A 16701-nucleotide genomic window follows, 5' to 3' on the forward strand; every position below is an offset into this window, starting at 1 on the left:
CATTTTTGCAGCAGACTAAATTACCAGATTAATAGGTTTTGTGGCATTACGTTGTCATGGCAACAAAATTCAAATTTGCTATAACTTTACACAGAAAAGCTTAGTTAGCAATTTTATCACACTAAAATCATGTCATCTTGGCCACATTCACTTTTATTGTAAATGCCTCACTGGAACCCTGATTTTAGGTTTTTTTTAATTTTTTTTAAGAGGGATGAGTAGAAATAATTTTTTTGAGACCACAAATGCTGTAGATTGAATTTAACTTGTATTGAGCCCAGAATATTCCTTTAATAATGTAAAACAATGTCAACCTTCTTGGCTGAGCTTATGTATATTTCCTTGTGGCATTGGCTAAAAAATACAATAAAATAAAAATCAGTCATTACTGAGAGATAGATTTTTATCATGGTTTTATGTTGTCTCCATAAAAGCTGGTTTGTTTAGCATTTAGTATAAACATTCTCTAAAAGAGATTGAGATATCCTAGAAAACAAGGCACTAACATGTTGCTGGGACATAATGATGAACTGAACGTTTAAGCTTTCTATTTTGTCATTATAATTCATGTATAGTCCATAAAAATTATTGTGTATTGTGCCTTTTTAGAAACTCAATAATCCATGTCTGTGGACAAAGACTTAAAAGCCTCCTAGAAGCAACAATTATTGAAGAGTGGCATCAGATATCTATTTATACTTTTCAAAACCTCCAAATCAATTTACACTCATTCAATTACCAACGTCTTTAGAACATTATGGAGGCATTAGAAACAACACTATTGATAAAAGCAACACACATTTAGTGGTAAAAGGATTTTAACCATTTATCATTGAGCCCATGAATTTTAAATCATTTTTAACAATCCATAGAAAGCTGATGGTGTGACCAAAAGCCATTAGGTGGCGCTGTACAGCAGAAACTTGTAACATGTTCTCGAGTAGTAAGAGAGCTGTTCACTGACAATACTGCCATTATGAGGGTGCTAAACATAGTCTTTTTGATTTTTATTTCCTGAATCAATATTTAACTTGAAGGTGTATGGTTCACTTATGCTTTGTTTATATTCCGATTTGCCTAGCATCAACATTACAGGTATAAACAAGTGAAGCACAAAGAAACCTATTGCACAATCTTTGACACAAGATATTTCATCTGTTGGATGCTTTAAGAACAGTTGACTGACAGAATTACACTTTGGCTGTTTTATGACTCCTCAGGCAAAGCAGCCTTTGTGATTGTATTATATAGGTTTACAAACTAAATCACCGCAAGAAAAAAAGGCCTTGTGTGACTTGCTCTAGAGGAAAGATTGCCCAGACTGATTATGACAGATCTTGAATAGAATGGCTATAATGGACTTTGATCATGAACTTTAAACCACAGATTACAAAAGTGATGAGTATCATAATATTATTCTGCTTTGTCTGGGCCCACTATGACTACTTATTTGTATTTATTTTGTTATGCTTATGGAAAAATAGTTTTAAAAAACCCCCCTAAACCATTCACTCATTCTGCAATAAATGAATTTTTTTAATGAGTCATTAAGCACACACAAACACACAATCATTATCATAACAACGTAACCCATTACTAAAATTGCAAGCAGCACTTAGTCTTTAAGGAGAGCTGCCCATGACATCATCTTAACGTTCAACAATTACTCAGCTCCACCCTACCTTTTGTCACCTGTTAATCATGTCTGGTGCCCATTGTGTCCATGGGAAACAAGTTAGTTGAGAACTGCTATCCCTGAATGACCCCACAATCCTCCACTCCTTACCCTTTCACTTAACTAAGCGTCGGGAGGAGTTTGTTGGCTAAAGGATCTCGATTGCAACAAAACGCATTAGAACACACCAGTCTTGTATCAGTTTAAGTTGTTGATTTCTGTCACCAATAACCACCCAAAATTAATAAAACAATTACTACATGATTGCTAAGTTTACAGTAGTTTAGAAAACATAATTAAATAGAACAATTTAAAAACATGAACAACACTCACATAGGATACATTTATATTGAATGTTTTGCCCACCTTCAGTTTAAAATAAAATAGAACTCATTATAAGACCTCTTTAAGTATTCTCTTTACACCAAATTAACAGCAATATAACAGCAAGCAAGGATGGACGGACAGAAAGGAATGAATGAAGAAAGAAAGAAAGAAAGAAAGAAAGAAAGAAAGAAAGAAAGAAAGAAAGGTGCTCTATCAGTATACTAAGGTTTGCAGTCATAAATTAGAATGACTAATCACTGCATGTTACACCAATTCGTTCTCTAAAACTCTAATTTAGAACTTCTGAATCACATAATTACTTGTATACTTAAAATAAAATTTTATAGATCGAAAAACTTTTTTTTAAAACTGTTCAATAGTATTAAATGTACTTGTTTCGCAATTAACACCAACATTCAAATGAAATAAATGTTTTCAACCTAAGTTGACAGTAATGAAAAACTTTTGTTTTCTGCAGAACAAACAGTATTAAATCATAGATAAAATATTTAAAATACTGGACACACACACTGTTATACAATGTCTGCCAGTTTTTTTGCTGTTAGTCTCAGGGAATGAAAATAAATAATATGAACTGTTCGACCTCTCCAAAAATTCTGAAGAAACAAATCTATACCTTCTTACAACAAAAGCCTTAGATACCACAGAATAAAATGTAGCAAACAAGTCCACACTATTTATTTATTTCTATGTCTTTCTCTCTCATTTTGTACTTTCGTCTCTCAAACATAAATATTTTAACATGGAATTCAATAAATACACACCCATACTGCATTCTGATAACTAAATAAATGTATATATTTGAAAACACACTTCAGTATTCCGTAGTGAATTTAACTTGGCTTTAGACAGCTCATGATAATTTATTTTTAAATAATTCATGAATTCATTGTTTTAAACGTTACAGTATTTGCAGAGGAATGAGCTGAAAACTGAAAGTAGCTTTATTTTGAGAAATGAAAATGTGTAATGTGGTCGATAATCGGTTTTGATTGTTCTAAATTGCTTTAGGAAGTTGTCATGTTCAGCATAAAATTCCATCCGCTTGGAACTTCGTCTAAAATCAACTGATTATCAATTCAGTGTATAGCTGCAAAAACACACACCTCTAAACAGAACGAAGGAGACATCTTTGGTCTAGACTGGTGTGTCTGTGTATGAGTACACAAGTATCTTTTGAAAAGGGTGGGGAGGGGGTCTACACCCTTAACTATTACACACACACACACACACACACACACACACTGAGCCGTGGGAACTCTATTCATGGCTGAATCAGAGGTCTATTATGGAGCACATGGCAGCAAGTGTGTCTGGGTGTATGTGTGCATCTCTACGTGACAGCAAGGGTGGGTGTCTCAGTTATTGCACACATGCTCTCTGCTCTTTGGCATGTCTGGGACTGATTCACCACAGCTTGACTTACATGCATTTCTATTTTGACGAAAAATACAAATTTAAAAATGGTTAAAAAATTCCCACACAAGCACCAATCAGAAAATCCAGTTCCTTACGATGGCAATTTTATGTTTGTGTTCAAGATTAAATGTTGTAACTAAATACGCATGGTAAGATAAGCAATATCTGCATTAAAAACATACATTTTCATGCAACCACAAAGACAACTCTTCTGTACAACGGACTAAAAGGGTTAAGTTTATCCTCAAAGTTAAATCCCCGTCCCTTCACTGACTCCCCCTCCTCATTCTTTAGATGATGCCACCTGCTCTGTTCTTTACACTATACATCATCTCTGGAACACTCCATTCACAAGCAAAAAAAAGGGGGTGGGGTATGGCACTGCCAACCCAACATGCAATTTCTGTGCCAACACACTTCATCAGCACTAGCCCTGGTGTTCCCACTCTTGCTACAAACCAGCCTGCTATGAGCCAAAATAATTTTTTTGAAAGAAAAAACAACTGATTTACTTTACATCTGTAAATCCTAGCAGCATAACCAGAGACATATTATGTATTGACAATACAATACCTTACATTAATATAAATATGATATAAATACATGTAAAAAGGTATCCTCAGTTATTACCATGCATTCAGCTGTAAAATTCTGAATTCTTTGTCATTAAACAAGATTTCACATACAAATTACTAAATTTTTAAAACATCCATAAGAGGGCTTTTTGTGAATGTGTGTGAGGCAGTGTGTGTGACAGAGAAAGGGGCAGTGTGATGGTAATTTCTTTTCTAGAAAGGCGGGTATACAAATTCAGTACAAAATCTTAATGAAATGTGTGTTTTAAAAGCCTGGCAAATAATACATAACTCTCACTTTTCAAATCAGCGAAATCTTTCTTTTAGATGACGACTAAAATGTCAGCGTGTGTAAAAAATAAATGGAAATTCAATGAAAATTTTCTTTGCCAAATTACAATGAAATATGGCCAAAGCTGACCTCTTTAAATATGTGTGAATTTCAAATATTATATATTTGAGTCCATTAGTGATGAATTTGAGTGGATTTTTCATGCCAGGGCATTTACATAGAGACCAGTGAAAATAAGCGGCAAATAAATAATAGTAATAACATAAATTATGTAAAAAAAAAAATCTACTCTCATACAAGCATTTATTAAACAAAAGCTGTATAAATTAACGTTTCTTCTCGTTTTAATGCATAATTGCGCTAATTAATCTTTGACGTGGCACATACGATGCTACTATCCATTAGTTCCTATGTTACAATTCTATAATAATGTAAAGACAACCAAGAGTATTTATCGTAATGGACAGTATGCTAGATAAACGTCGGTACAAAGTGAAAATTCAAAGACCCAAGGCCTTATATGTATTAACAATCAAAACCTCCTTCCATTGCTAAGGTCCACTCAATGTTAAAGCATACCTCGAAGGAATCTCCCAAAAAATGTGAGGATAATTCCTAAAAATTGTTTGGCGATGTCACTTAAGGAGCTCACTATTAAAAAGTGTCGGTCCTCTCAGTCTTAGTAGGAGCTACTGAAAACATTAACCCCCAAACTATGCACTACACAGCCATCATGCCTGTTAGGTGCTAATATGAATTCCCTGTACGTATTCTTAAACACCATTTGCCTAAGGAACCATACTGTTTCTAAATCCACTTTTTAAAAAAACATATTTTCACAAAGAAAGACTTTCTTCATAAATCCCATCCAAACAAAAAGAACATGTCGCACACACTATCTACAAATGAAAACACGTATTTCACAGAACCACAAATATGATTTTTTTTTTTACAACTTACCCAATAAAAGTAGATAGAAACATTCCAGGCAAGTGCTGAACGTCTTTTCTACTCACTTCACCAGCCCTGTGTTGAGGAAGAAAGAGAGAAGGAGAAAAAGAGAGAGGCAGAGAGAAGGCAGTGAGCTGTCCACAGCAGGCAAAAGGAGATAGGCCAGGGGGCCAAGCCAATCCTCCCACCCCAGCTGCCTGTCCCCAGTTCTGGGCTATATGCCTGCACACCGTGTCCTGTCTGGGATGAGCAGGCCTATGCCACAAAAGCATGAGAGAGGCGCATGTGTCAGCCCGTCTTGCAGTTAACATGTCTTTGAATGAGGAATGTTAGCAAACAGACAAACAGAATGTCCGCTGCATGTTAATGTCCCAGCCAGTCCAGTCACAGTGTTGGCCCGGGCGTATGAATAATTCAGCAGCCTGAAAACCGAGCCCCCTCCCCTTTTCACCCCCCATGACTGAAATGCCTTCAGTGGACGACGAGTGCTAGAGGAGAAGAGTGTGTTTGAGAGCGCGAGAAAGATGTACAGAAGTAGTTTAAATCACTCATTTGCTCCACGTTCACGCGCAATCGCACACATGGCCACCACAAACTTGCTCTTTCGGATCATCGTGCAACATCTTTCTTTCTTTCGTTCGAGGCATCTCTCACTCATTGCCTTTTTATGTCTTTTGTTTGGAATTGGCACCTGTCCCAGAAAAAGCTCCGACACCGCACCGCCCTCCTGCTCTCCTTTCAGAGCGAGGAAAGAGAGAAAGAAGCACTGTATGTGTGCGTATGAGCGAGAGAGAGAGAGAAAGAGGGTGGTGCTAAAGCGATAGAACTGTTGGCGCCTCCCTTCTCTGAGACACGCAACAAGCAGGGAGAACACAGCCATTTTCAAAGCTCAGGATCCGTTAACCCCATGATCGACGAGGAATACCAGTGTACCACAGTAAATGCTCCAGTTGAAGGCGACTTGAGGTGACAAAGCCAAACAAGAACATGCCGACACAGGTTAGGGATTAGGCGAAAACACTGGAAAGTTGCACAGAAAAAAGAGAGGAGAGAAGCAGCTTTAGCCAATGGCTTGGGCTAGGGGGTTAAAATCCAGAGAGAAGTAGAGATCCCTCCTTCTCTTGGCACAGACTGGTTGAAGGGGAGGAGACTGAACTGTGGAAACAGTGGTAGAGGCTTTTTTTCGCTTCTATCTGTGAGAGCGTGTGAGTGAGAGAGAGAGAGGGGAGGGAATTAGATAGAAAGGAGAGGGAAAACTGAAGTGGAGGGAAAGGAGTTGATGATGAAACTGAGAGGCAGTGGAGTACGTAAGCAAATCTTTTTTTTAACTCATCGTATTAGCCAGTGAGCAAGACTGTGAGGAGGGAGGGCTTTAGAGAGGAGGAAAGCATGACACAGACTCCGGTTCACCCACAAACATGCACTCACACCCGTTATCAACCACTACTTACACTCTGTTGCTGAAATATCTCAATCTTCAAAGCTTTAATCAAGCTTCATGCAATTAAACACCTAAATAAGTAAGTAAAATTAGAAGAGAAGTTCTCACGAGCAAAATCACGACTTGAGGGACGACCTTTGAGAATGAGGGTTTCTTGGAAAATGAAGCTTGCAGAGGTGGGTTGTCTTTTTGCCTGCTTCATGGAGCGCCTAAATCTACAAACATTAGTTGAACCTCCTCCCACTGGCCTGACTCGGATTCAAGAACCATGTGAGACAGTCTCGGCTCTACTGGAGGTGAAACATCTGTCGCAGTTTGCAGGAATTTTTCATCTGCAGTGACCGCACACACACACTAACACGTTCGCAGGTTTACACACACACTGCAGCCATGCTACGGCCTACATGGGTGATTCTCATAACCTGTCAAGCAAATTTCCAAATCATATTTAACCTCAAATCAATACAAACAAAACAAACAAATAAAACATAAATATTACTTTGTGCATAAAAAAGAAACCTACATTTAGGCTTCTTTTAGGATTGTTTAGTACGACAAACATTAAGTCTGAAGACTGTGTGCAAGATGCAGTGAAAGGAATGTTCTGGGTTTAATACAAGTTAAGCTCAATAGACAGCATTTGTGACATAATGTTGATAACCACAAAAAATAATTTCAACGTGTCCCTCCTTTTCTTTAACATTGTGTTACCCTTGTACACATGCGTGGATGTTGTGATTTGGCTCCACTAACTGCATCGCATAATTTAAATGAATGTAAACTGACTGATCTCAGTTCAGAAGACTCTGGACTGTCATTAAAGGGTTAAACTTTCGACGCACAATCATGGGACAAAACAACATGGCACAGATCCCAGTGGAGTTTTTCTTTGGGAGAAACACCAACAAAACTACATCTAGTAAGACACCTAATTAAGTTTTTACATTGAAAACGGTTTCAGTCAAAAGATTAGTTTCTCTTCTTAACCGATGTGCCATTTTGAAAATTTGAGTGATTTATCGTGAAATGCTAAACACAGTGTACACTAATGTGTACTTCAGCACAATTTTACCTTAGAAATCCAATATTTACTGTGCATTATCACATTGAGAATCAATGTGTGCATACAAAAGCTGAAAAATGTCAGACATTTTATGAGTTAAGATGAAAATAAGGTGCATTCAGAATTTTTCTGAGACCAGTGCATACAGACAGCACCCTGGAGGTTAAGTCATTCACTAAATATGGAGTAAGGGAGCATCATAATTTGTAATGTATAAATATATTTTAATATGGTTTTAATTTGTATCAGAACTAATTATGCTAATTTCTGATTGGTAAAATGCTTAAGCACTGGCTATCACTTGTTTATTTGACAGTGCAAAGACAGAACATTGAGACTAGTTGCCAGTGTAGAAAAACTTTAAACAAAAGTAAAATCAAGCTAAGATAATTTTTATTTGAATAGATTGCATTTGTTTTTCCCAATACACATTGTTCGAAAGCAGTTCAAAAACATGAAAAACCCACACTCCTGAAAAAATAATAAACAATTCGATTTAAAATCTATAGATTGATATATTTTTTTTAAATTCACAAATTAGTCCAGTTTTCCACATATGTTGACATCAATTGTAGGAAAACTATTTGCTCTAGAATAATTATTTGTATGTTTATTTGATGCTACTAGTTGCAAATCAAAAGAGGAAATGGAAAATGCATACAGCAGTCAACCTCGGGTCTCAGGAGGTTAAAGAAAGCAAAGAATCTGGGTTCCAGTGAGGCACTTACAATGGAAGTGAATGGGGCTGATCTGTAAACGTTAAAATACACACTGTTACAAAGTATAGCCTCAAGATTTAAACATGTATAACATGATTTTATCTTTTCAGTAAAAACTTACATCCAATTTTACAACTTTGTTGCCATGACAATGTAACAGTCTAAACCCTAAAACAACTGTAAAACCAAAGATTTGAAGAAATGTTTTGGGTTCAATACAAATTAAGCCCATCCAACAGCATTTGTGGCATAATTTTGATTACCACAAAAATTATTTTGCTCCCTCCTGTTCTTCAAAAAAAGCAAAAATCTGGGTTACAATTTAATTTAAATCTGGGTTACATTAATTCTTCTCTTAAAACTTGTGTATTTTTTGAGCTGTAAATATTTTTAAATTAAAGTTTTTACAGTCTTTTTAGGGTTTATGGTGTTATGCTGTAAAAGTCCAAATTAATTTTTGTGGTAATCAACATCATGCCACCAAAAGCTGTCGATTGAGCTTAACTGTCGATTATACATTAAAATCGGTGAAATCTGTGCTTATCATTAAAATATGTTATTTTTTCTAGCACATTAGTTCTGTTCTATTTCTATTTCTCTGTCTCTAATTCTCATGCATGTTGATTCTGTCTTAATTTTCCTGCTTGTTTACAATTGGTCCTGTAAGTGGGGAGTTGGGACTTGGCACACATGTTGTGTTGTACATTGCATTAAAGTTCATTTGAGGATACAATTTTGGTTTTGGGTCAGCTGCCAACTCACAAACAGTGAGCAGTTCTTTAAGGCCCCATCCTTCAAAAGGCTCAGAGACTATGATCAAACGCCAATCAAAACAAACTCTTTATGGTACTTTCAGGGATCAACCTCTGAGCACTTTAATGCACTATCGCTGAGATCATTTTTAAAAGACTCTCATGTGATTCGAAAAGCATGCATGTGTTCCGAGGATAAAGTTACAAAAGAGAGATAACGACTTTGGTGAGTTTTTGAAACACAAATACAGTTTCAGGGTATTTGCATGGAGCGGATGTTTTCTTTTATAATGTCCGTATTTAATAATGACAAAAATGACATTGTTAACAATACACATACACTGATAAGCCACAACATTAAAACCACCTGCCTAATATTGTGTAGGTCCCCCCTCGTGCGAGCAAAACAGCACCAACCATTCTGAGATGCTCTTCTTTTCACCACAATTGTACATAGTTGATATCTGAGTTACCATAGACTTTGTCAGTTCAAACCAGTCTGACCATTCTCTGTTGATCTCTCTCATCAACAAGACAATTCCGTCCACAGAACTGCCCCTCACTGGATGTTTTTTGTTTTTGATACCATTCTGAGTAAATTCTAGAGACTGATGTGTGAGAAAATCCAGAGATCAGCAGTTACAGAAATACTCAAACCAGCCCATCTGAGACCAACAATCATGCCACGGTCCAAATCATTAAGATCACATTTTTCCCCCATTCTGGTGGTTGATGCGAACATTAACTGAAGCTCCTGTCCCGTATCTGCATGATTTTATGCACTGCACTGCTGCCACATGATTGGCTGATTAGATAATCACATGCATGATTGTTGGTGCCAGATGGGCTGGTTTCAGTATTTCTGTAACTGCTGATCTCTGGATTTTCTCACACAACAGTCTCTAGAATTTACACAGAATGGTAACAAAACAAAAAACATCCAGTGAGCAGCAGTTCTGCGGATGGAAATGTCTTGTTGATGAGAGAGGTCAACAGAGAATGGCCAGACTGATTCAAACTGAAAAAGTCTACATTAACTCATATAACTGCTCTGTACAATTGTGGTGAGAAGAATATAATATCAGAATGCTATTCTGAGATGCGGGTTGGTGCTGTTTTGGTGGCATGAGGGGGACCTACACAATATTAAATCCAACAAATATTATTATATCTTCCCAAATTACGTTGTTTTTAGCATTGCACATATACCTGAGTTTATACTGTAAATATTCTGCAAATTTTTTTTGATTTATAGTAATGTAAAAAATATCTTAATATACTTCTCCAAATCCAAATTGATGTTGTTAACATTAACATAGTTTCTAGATATTAAACGACAAAAAAGCCTTTTATGGAGCATTAAATTAATCTAACAAATATCAGAACTGCAGTACTCAGAACAAAATGTTTGGCACAACGGTATTCATTCCTTCATAAATTCTCCTGCCGGTACTTATCTCTAAATCATTGTGGAAACAGTATAAAATCAATGAATGCACATATAATGCACATTACCCCTTTCAGACCTGAACATGAGGTGTGTATTTCAAATTCTTGAAATATAATAAACAAAAAAAATTAAGAAAACTACTGTAATAAAATATTGCACATTTTGAGGGGCTGAAAATGTAAAGCTATTTGCAATTCATCAGTTGAGAGGATTGCTTTGCATAGGTGAAATCATATATCTTTAATAACAGTTTGTGGGAAATTTCAAGTATGTATTTGTTTCTTAATGAATGAACACCAGGGTCTCAAGCACAATCTACTAACTACTTAAAAAATGCATCAGAAGGAAACCCTGCCAGTGCTGCACATCGCTAAGCCACATTTTTCACACATAATTATGTTTTTGAGGAATGAGTAAAATCTAATAACATGAGCTCTTTAACCTACAAATTTACATCAGTGTTATCAGAAAGCAGTAGAAAATGAAAATAAAAACAACAACATCAACTCTCCCATGAAACACAAAATAAGTTATGACACAATAAGACAAATCTGGCAGAGATCAAAGCCATGAGAACAGGGCTTTAGTTATTTGGCCTACAGTAGTTCAACTCAAGAGTCTTCATGCACACTTCCACTTTTCAGAGATTAGGATATTAAGAGCTGAAATGTACATCTGTATGAAGCCATATATATCCTTTAACAGAGATGTGTTAAACAGTCTAGTTTATATATAGCCTATTTATAAAAAGTTATATTGAAGAAAATAAAGTACCCCCAAATACACATATGGAAAAGAATCACAGGAATTACAATGAACTCCCCATGAATTTTTCATAACAAGATTAATGAATACAATTTGTACATTTTAATAATTAAAAGATTTTTGTGAGATTGCACTCACAATGAACAATATCTAGTCAATAAAATATTTTAGAGCTGAACATTACTAGAAAAATTCATATTCACTGTAGTTACTATTTCATGTGCTTTCCATGACATTTAAAGATTTAATTAATTTTCAAATTCCCTGATTTTTCCAGTTATTCATAAAAATGTGAATCCTGGGATTTGACCCTACAGATTTACACTGTAAATAATAATAGTAATCTCAAATAATAATAAAAAAAGTTTACTCAACTTAATCTTAAATTTGTACTATTCTTACTAGTTTTAATTATGTTATTGTTACTCTCTAAATCCTAAAGTTGTCATTAATAAAAAACATAAAAAACAATCAAGTGGTCCTAATTAAACAACACTTGACAAGTCACATATTGGAATCAGAACTCAAATACATAATTTCTTTAAACTTGGCTTTGAGTATTACTAACTCAAAATGATCAAGCACAAAATTGCTGTGTGCAATATCCATAAACACTTGCACTTGAATAAAGTATGTTTGTGTAGTTAAAACAAGGTAAGATATTTTATTTAAAAATTTATTTCATTTGAATTCTTATGACTATTGCTGTTGTTGTTTTGCTGTAGCTAGTTGATAATTTTGATTTTTGTGAAGTCACCATGAGGGTGATTAGTGTTACCTCTGGTGAACTTGGAGCCTGTTAAATTTAAGCAATTCTTCTTTATTCAATTTTACTATAAAAAATTGCAGTTAATTTGTAGGTACTAATAAGTACTGAGCAGAGTTCAGTGTGCCATATGGCTAACCTAGAGTCTAGTCATAATTACCCCTATATTGTATAAGACATGTTATAATCCAATTGAAATAATTAAATCAAAAACACTTAAATCATTTAATCGAGTTAAGCTTACTTGTAACTAGTTAATGTTACTTAAAATAAAAGGTTCCGTTTACTTGAGCCAAATAAGTATGCTTATTTGAAGCATGCAAACCGGTTGCCTTGAAATATCTAAGTAACGTCAACTAATTAGATTTTACAGTGTATGAATGGACATCCCAGCATTTAGTACAACATTAACTTAAGTTTAAAATTCTTAAGATGCCAAATAAAATGACTGGAAAATTGACCTGTTAAGTATGATAAGATCTTTGGACCCATAGGATATATAGGAGATTAGACACCTTTTTTCTGCAGGCGCAGAGGTAGCAGTGAGCTCACAGCGGTGGTGGTCTCCCCTGGGCCCCCACAGGCACGTGTCTACAGGAGTCCTCAATTACAGAGGTGAAATCTGAGGTCAGCCTCTGTAGAGAGAGCAACAAAGGGCATGACCCATAGGTCAGAAGTGCTAGACTCGGAGCAGGCTGGTCCCCATTGAGAGGGAGTGTGCTGTTTGCTTTAAGTAGGTAAAGAGCACTAAAACACAGACAAACAGAGATTAAGAGGTGAACCCATTAGGACTGTTACTCAGAGGGCCCCTCCATCAACTCCGATTAACTCCTCTGACCTCTGCCTGCCATTAGAAGACACTGAATGACCCTAACGCCTTGCCACGGCCATGACCGAAACAAGAGTGCAGCTCCGGTGTTTGACTGACAGGAATCACATATAATTATTTATATATATATATATATATAGAGAGCGAGAGAGAGAGAGAGAGAGAGAGAGAGAGAGAGAGATAATTGTATGATAACAAATCATATTAAATATCAATAATACAATAATACGATATTAAACAACACATTTAAAACAAAAACATTTAAACAAGATTTAGATCTTCTGTTTATTTATTCTTCTGTCTTTACAAAATAATTTAGTTTTCATAGTATAAATAAAACATTAAAAATCTATAAAAAACAATGCTAAAAATAAATAAATCAATAAACAAATTTATGTGGAAGAGTCAATTATTATCCATCAGCATAAACAAGTTCTGGTTTTGTCATCCGTATTGACTAAGAAATTACAATCCCAGTCCTACCATTGCAAACAGAAAAATTCCAGATATCACACAATGCTTTAAATTATGCAGCTGCACAGAATGTACAATTATCTGAAAAACTGATTAATGTTTCAAATTAGTCAAACCTTTGTCAAACCTGCCTTTGATGAAGTAGCAGCCATATCTCACAGGTAACAAGTTATTTCTGTGTCTTTTTCCATGAGGAAAAGTTCAAGAGCTTAATATTTCCAGATGAAAAAAGATAGGATTAACATCAATGTCATTTCGGATCCATCAGGATAAGCCTGCATAATGGGTGGGACAGCTGTGCTACAGTAAATGTCTGAAATCACAAAATGGAGGACAGTTCGACAACATGGTGGTCACCTCAGATAGAAGGCTGCGTGTCTACTTCCACGCAGGCAGGATAAGACGCACTGCATTCAATTATGCAGACATCAATATTAGAAATAAAAGTATCATATTTTAGTCTGAAGTCTTTACATTTTGAAATGAAAAATCCAGTGCAGTATGATTGTTCTTGCTCGATAGCAGAGCTTGCATAACCTTGAACTTGTGTGTCAGAACATCATATTGATGGTCACCTTATGAATTAATTCCAAAAACAAAAAAGGCAACAAGGTAGAATAGTTAAATAAATAAATAAATAAATAAACAGCAAAAACAAACAATCATGCAAAAGTAAATGGGTTATAAATTAGACAAGAAAAAAAATAATGCAAGTCACTTTCTACATGCCATGGTTTTCGATCTGAACTACAGATTTCCTGAGCAGTTATATTTTGACTGACACTCACAAATCATTGAAAGCTCACAACCACCAGTAAAAACAGAGGTTACATTTTTGAAAATTGGTTTAAAGAGACAAGTAAATTAAAATGATAAATATTAAACAAATTATGTTTTGCAAGAAGTTTGCAAAATAGCCTTCAACAAACAATTTGAATAATAATAATAATAATAATGATTTATATGGTTTTTTTGAGCATGTTACAAAAAATTTGAATTGTCTGAATACTGTGAATTTATTGTATGTCATTATAAATAGCTTTTTAATACTACAATATTGTAGAACTGCTGCTCATCATTTAAATTGATGTGTAATATTTGTTCTTGTTATTTATTTGATATATATTTAACCGATGCATAATGCCCCTGTTGATTATTTCAGAAAGACCAAATTACTAAAAGTAGTGAGATGTATGTTCAGTAGAGCAAAGAGAAACACAAACCTAACAAAATATGGCAAGGTACATGCTGAAAAATGGAATAAGGACTCTAAAACACAAAAACAGGAAAGAAATTAAGGCAGAAAGAAAAAGCTAGGATTTTCAGTGCCACATGGAATATAATTTAATTGTTGATAAAACCTGAGGAAAAGGTTTTAGATGTTAGTTGTATATTACAGATGTTCTATGTTATTTTCCTCCTTTGTTTTCTGATTGAGTTATATCAAATTTTACAATTAATGCTTTGCTTAACAAAACTTGTTTAAAGAAAAGGACAAACAAAAATATGTAAAAAATTGGGAAATTCTAGATACCTTAAGAATTTAAATATACCTAATAAACTTTTGAATCAGAAGAGATTTTGCTTTGTAGGGAACACTGGATTTAATATAGTGTAGGATAGGATACACAACTAATCATGTGAATCATGTCTCGCCTGTATCTGAATTGCTAAAGTAGAGAGACAGTTCAATCTGCAGTGTACATTTTATATGAAATCACTGTTTATTCCTTTTGTAGGAGACCTGTTTGTTCTATATAATTAACAGAACAATTCAAGTTTGAGAGGAATAATATATTTAAATGCTCACTTATTAATTTTTTTTAGAAGCATACAAACTTACATTTTTATTTATTTTATTAAGTGTTATTTTATTTTCCCCACATCATTAAATAGGCAAATGTTAGTATTTACATATGAAAAATTAACTGAATAAAAATGTAAATAGAATCAAAGTATTTCTCAATAGCAGAAAAGATCTGAAACTCAAATTACATGTTTTCTTTTTCTTTAAAAAAGCTTAGATATGACGATTTTACAGGCTTATCTTTTTAAATTCTGCAAACAATACTAATATTAAAATCCAGTCCAGTTTAAGAATGACATATAGAAGAAATAAGATATTTTGCATATAAGAGTTCATGATTTACACAATGTTCTATTTTTATTCATGAGCAAATGCCACCAAGTACTACAGTAACATTATATAGGAATAATTTTATCATCATGTTCTTACTTCGACGGGTAAAAAGAGATTCATTAGCCAGAAAGTTATGGTTGAAATTATGAGCCTAATTTGTCTGTATTCCACAGTTGGACAAAAAAAAAAAAGCTTTTAGAAATGTAGCTTTTAAAAATAGTTTTAAAAGTAACTCACCTTAAAATATTCAGTCTTGTGAGGGAAAGGGGACAAAGATAAAGACAGACCAACAGAACAGACTTTCTTCATGTCCACTTCACCAGAGCTGAGTCACACGGCTCATAACTAGAGCATGCTCAAATCTCCAGAACATTCTGCTGAGCCCTTTTGTTTAAAGACAGGAGCAGGATGCTCTGGCATTATCCCACACTTTGAATACCTCTAAAAAGTCCAAACAATCCCAGACAAATGGAGGATTGTTTTATAATACAAATGAAATACAAGAAATAAAATGAACAGGTGGACTATTTCTTAGGGGACATTTGCAGCTATACAGAACCAAATAGATCACTTCAAGCAAAAGGTTAAAGGGTGCTAACATAAACCAAATAAGTCATTATTCTATCAAATAACCAACAAATATTTAACCACAAATGAACTCCAGCCCATGGTTACATTGAAATGTTAGCTTCTAAAAAGGTTTTTAGTTGTGTTAAATTATCAATGACTTTTTATACCTTAAAAACTTTTTAAGGGAGGTCTGACAAATTCTACTCTGAAAAAGATCTTGATAGACTGTTGAAAACAAACCTTAAACCTCTAAAACTGCATGCAGATCAAATGAATTGCTATTTCTGTATCCAACACACAGTTTCCCTGAAACACTGCACAGACATCTTTCAATGCTGTTTACTCCCTCCTAAATAACCTCCAATGCATGTTAAGTTTCTATCATCACTTCAAATGGCCAGTCCATTCTGGTTCAATAATACATTTTAACAAACCAGTCATTCTTCATTTCGAGTGCTAGAGGTGTGTGAGA

The 16701-nt window shown here is 34.7% G+C and overlaps 1 protein-coding gene across 1 annotated transcript in view; it reads right to left on the reverse strand.

Annotated features, from left to right (window-relative positions):
• Positions 1–16701, reverse strand: part of LOC127638811 (peroxisome proliferator-activated receptor alpha-like) — a 55652-nt gene that overhangs the window by 25722 nt on the left and 13229 nt on the right. The window contains exon 3 of the mRNA XM_052120556.1: positions 5270–5335. The gene's annotated coding sequence lies outside the window, so the exon portion shown is untranslated. The remainder of the gene's footprint in view (positions 1–5269; positions 5336–16701) is intronic.

Source organism: Xyrauchen texanus, chromosome 47, assembly GCF_025860055.1.
Source record: "Xyrauchen texanus isolate HMW12.3.18 chromosome 47, RBS_HiC_50CHRs, whole genome shotgun sequence".
NCBI lineage: Eukaryota > Metazoa > Chordata > Actinopteri > Cypriniformes > Catostomidae > Xyrauchen > Xyrauchen texanus.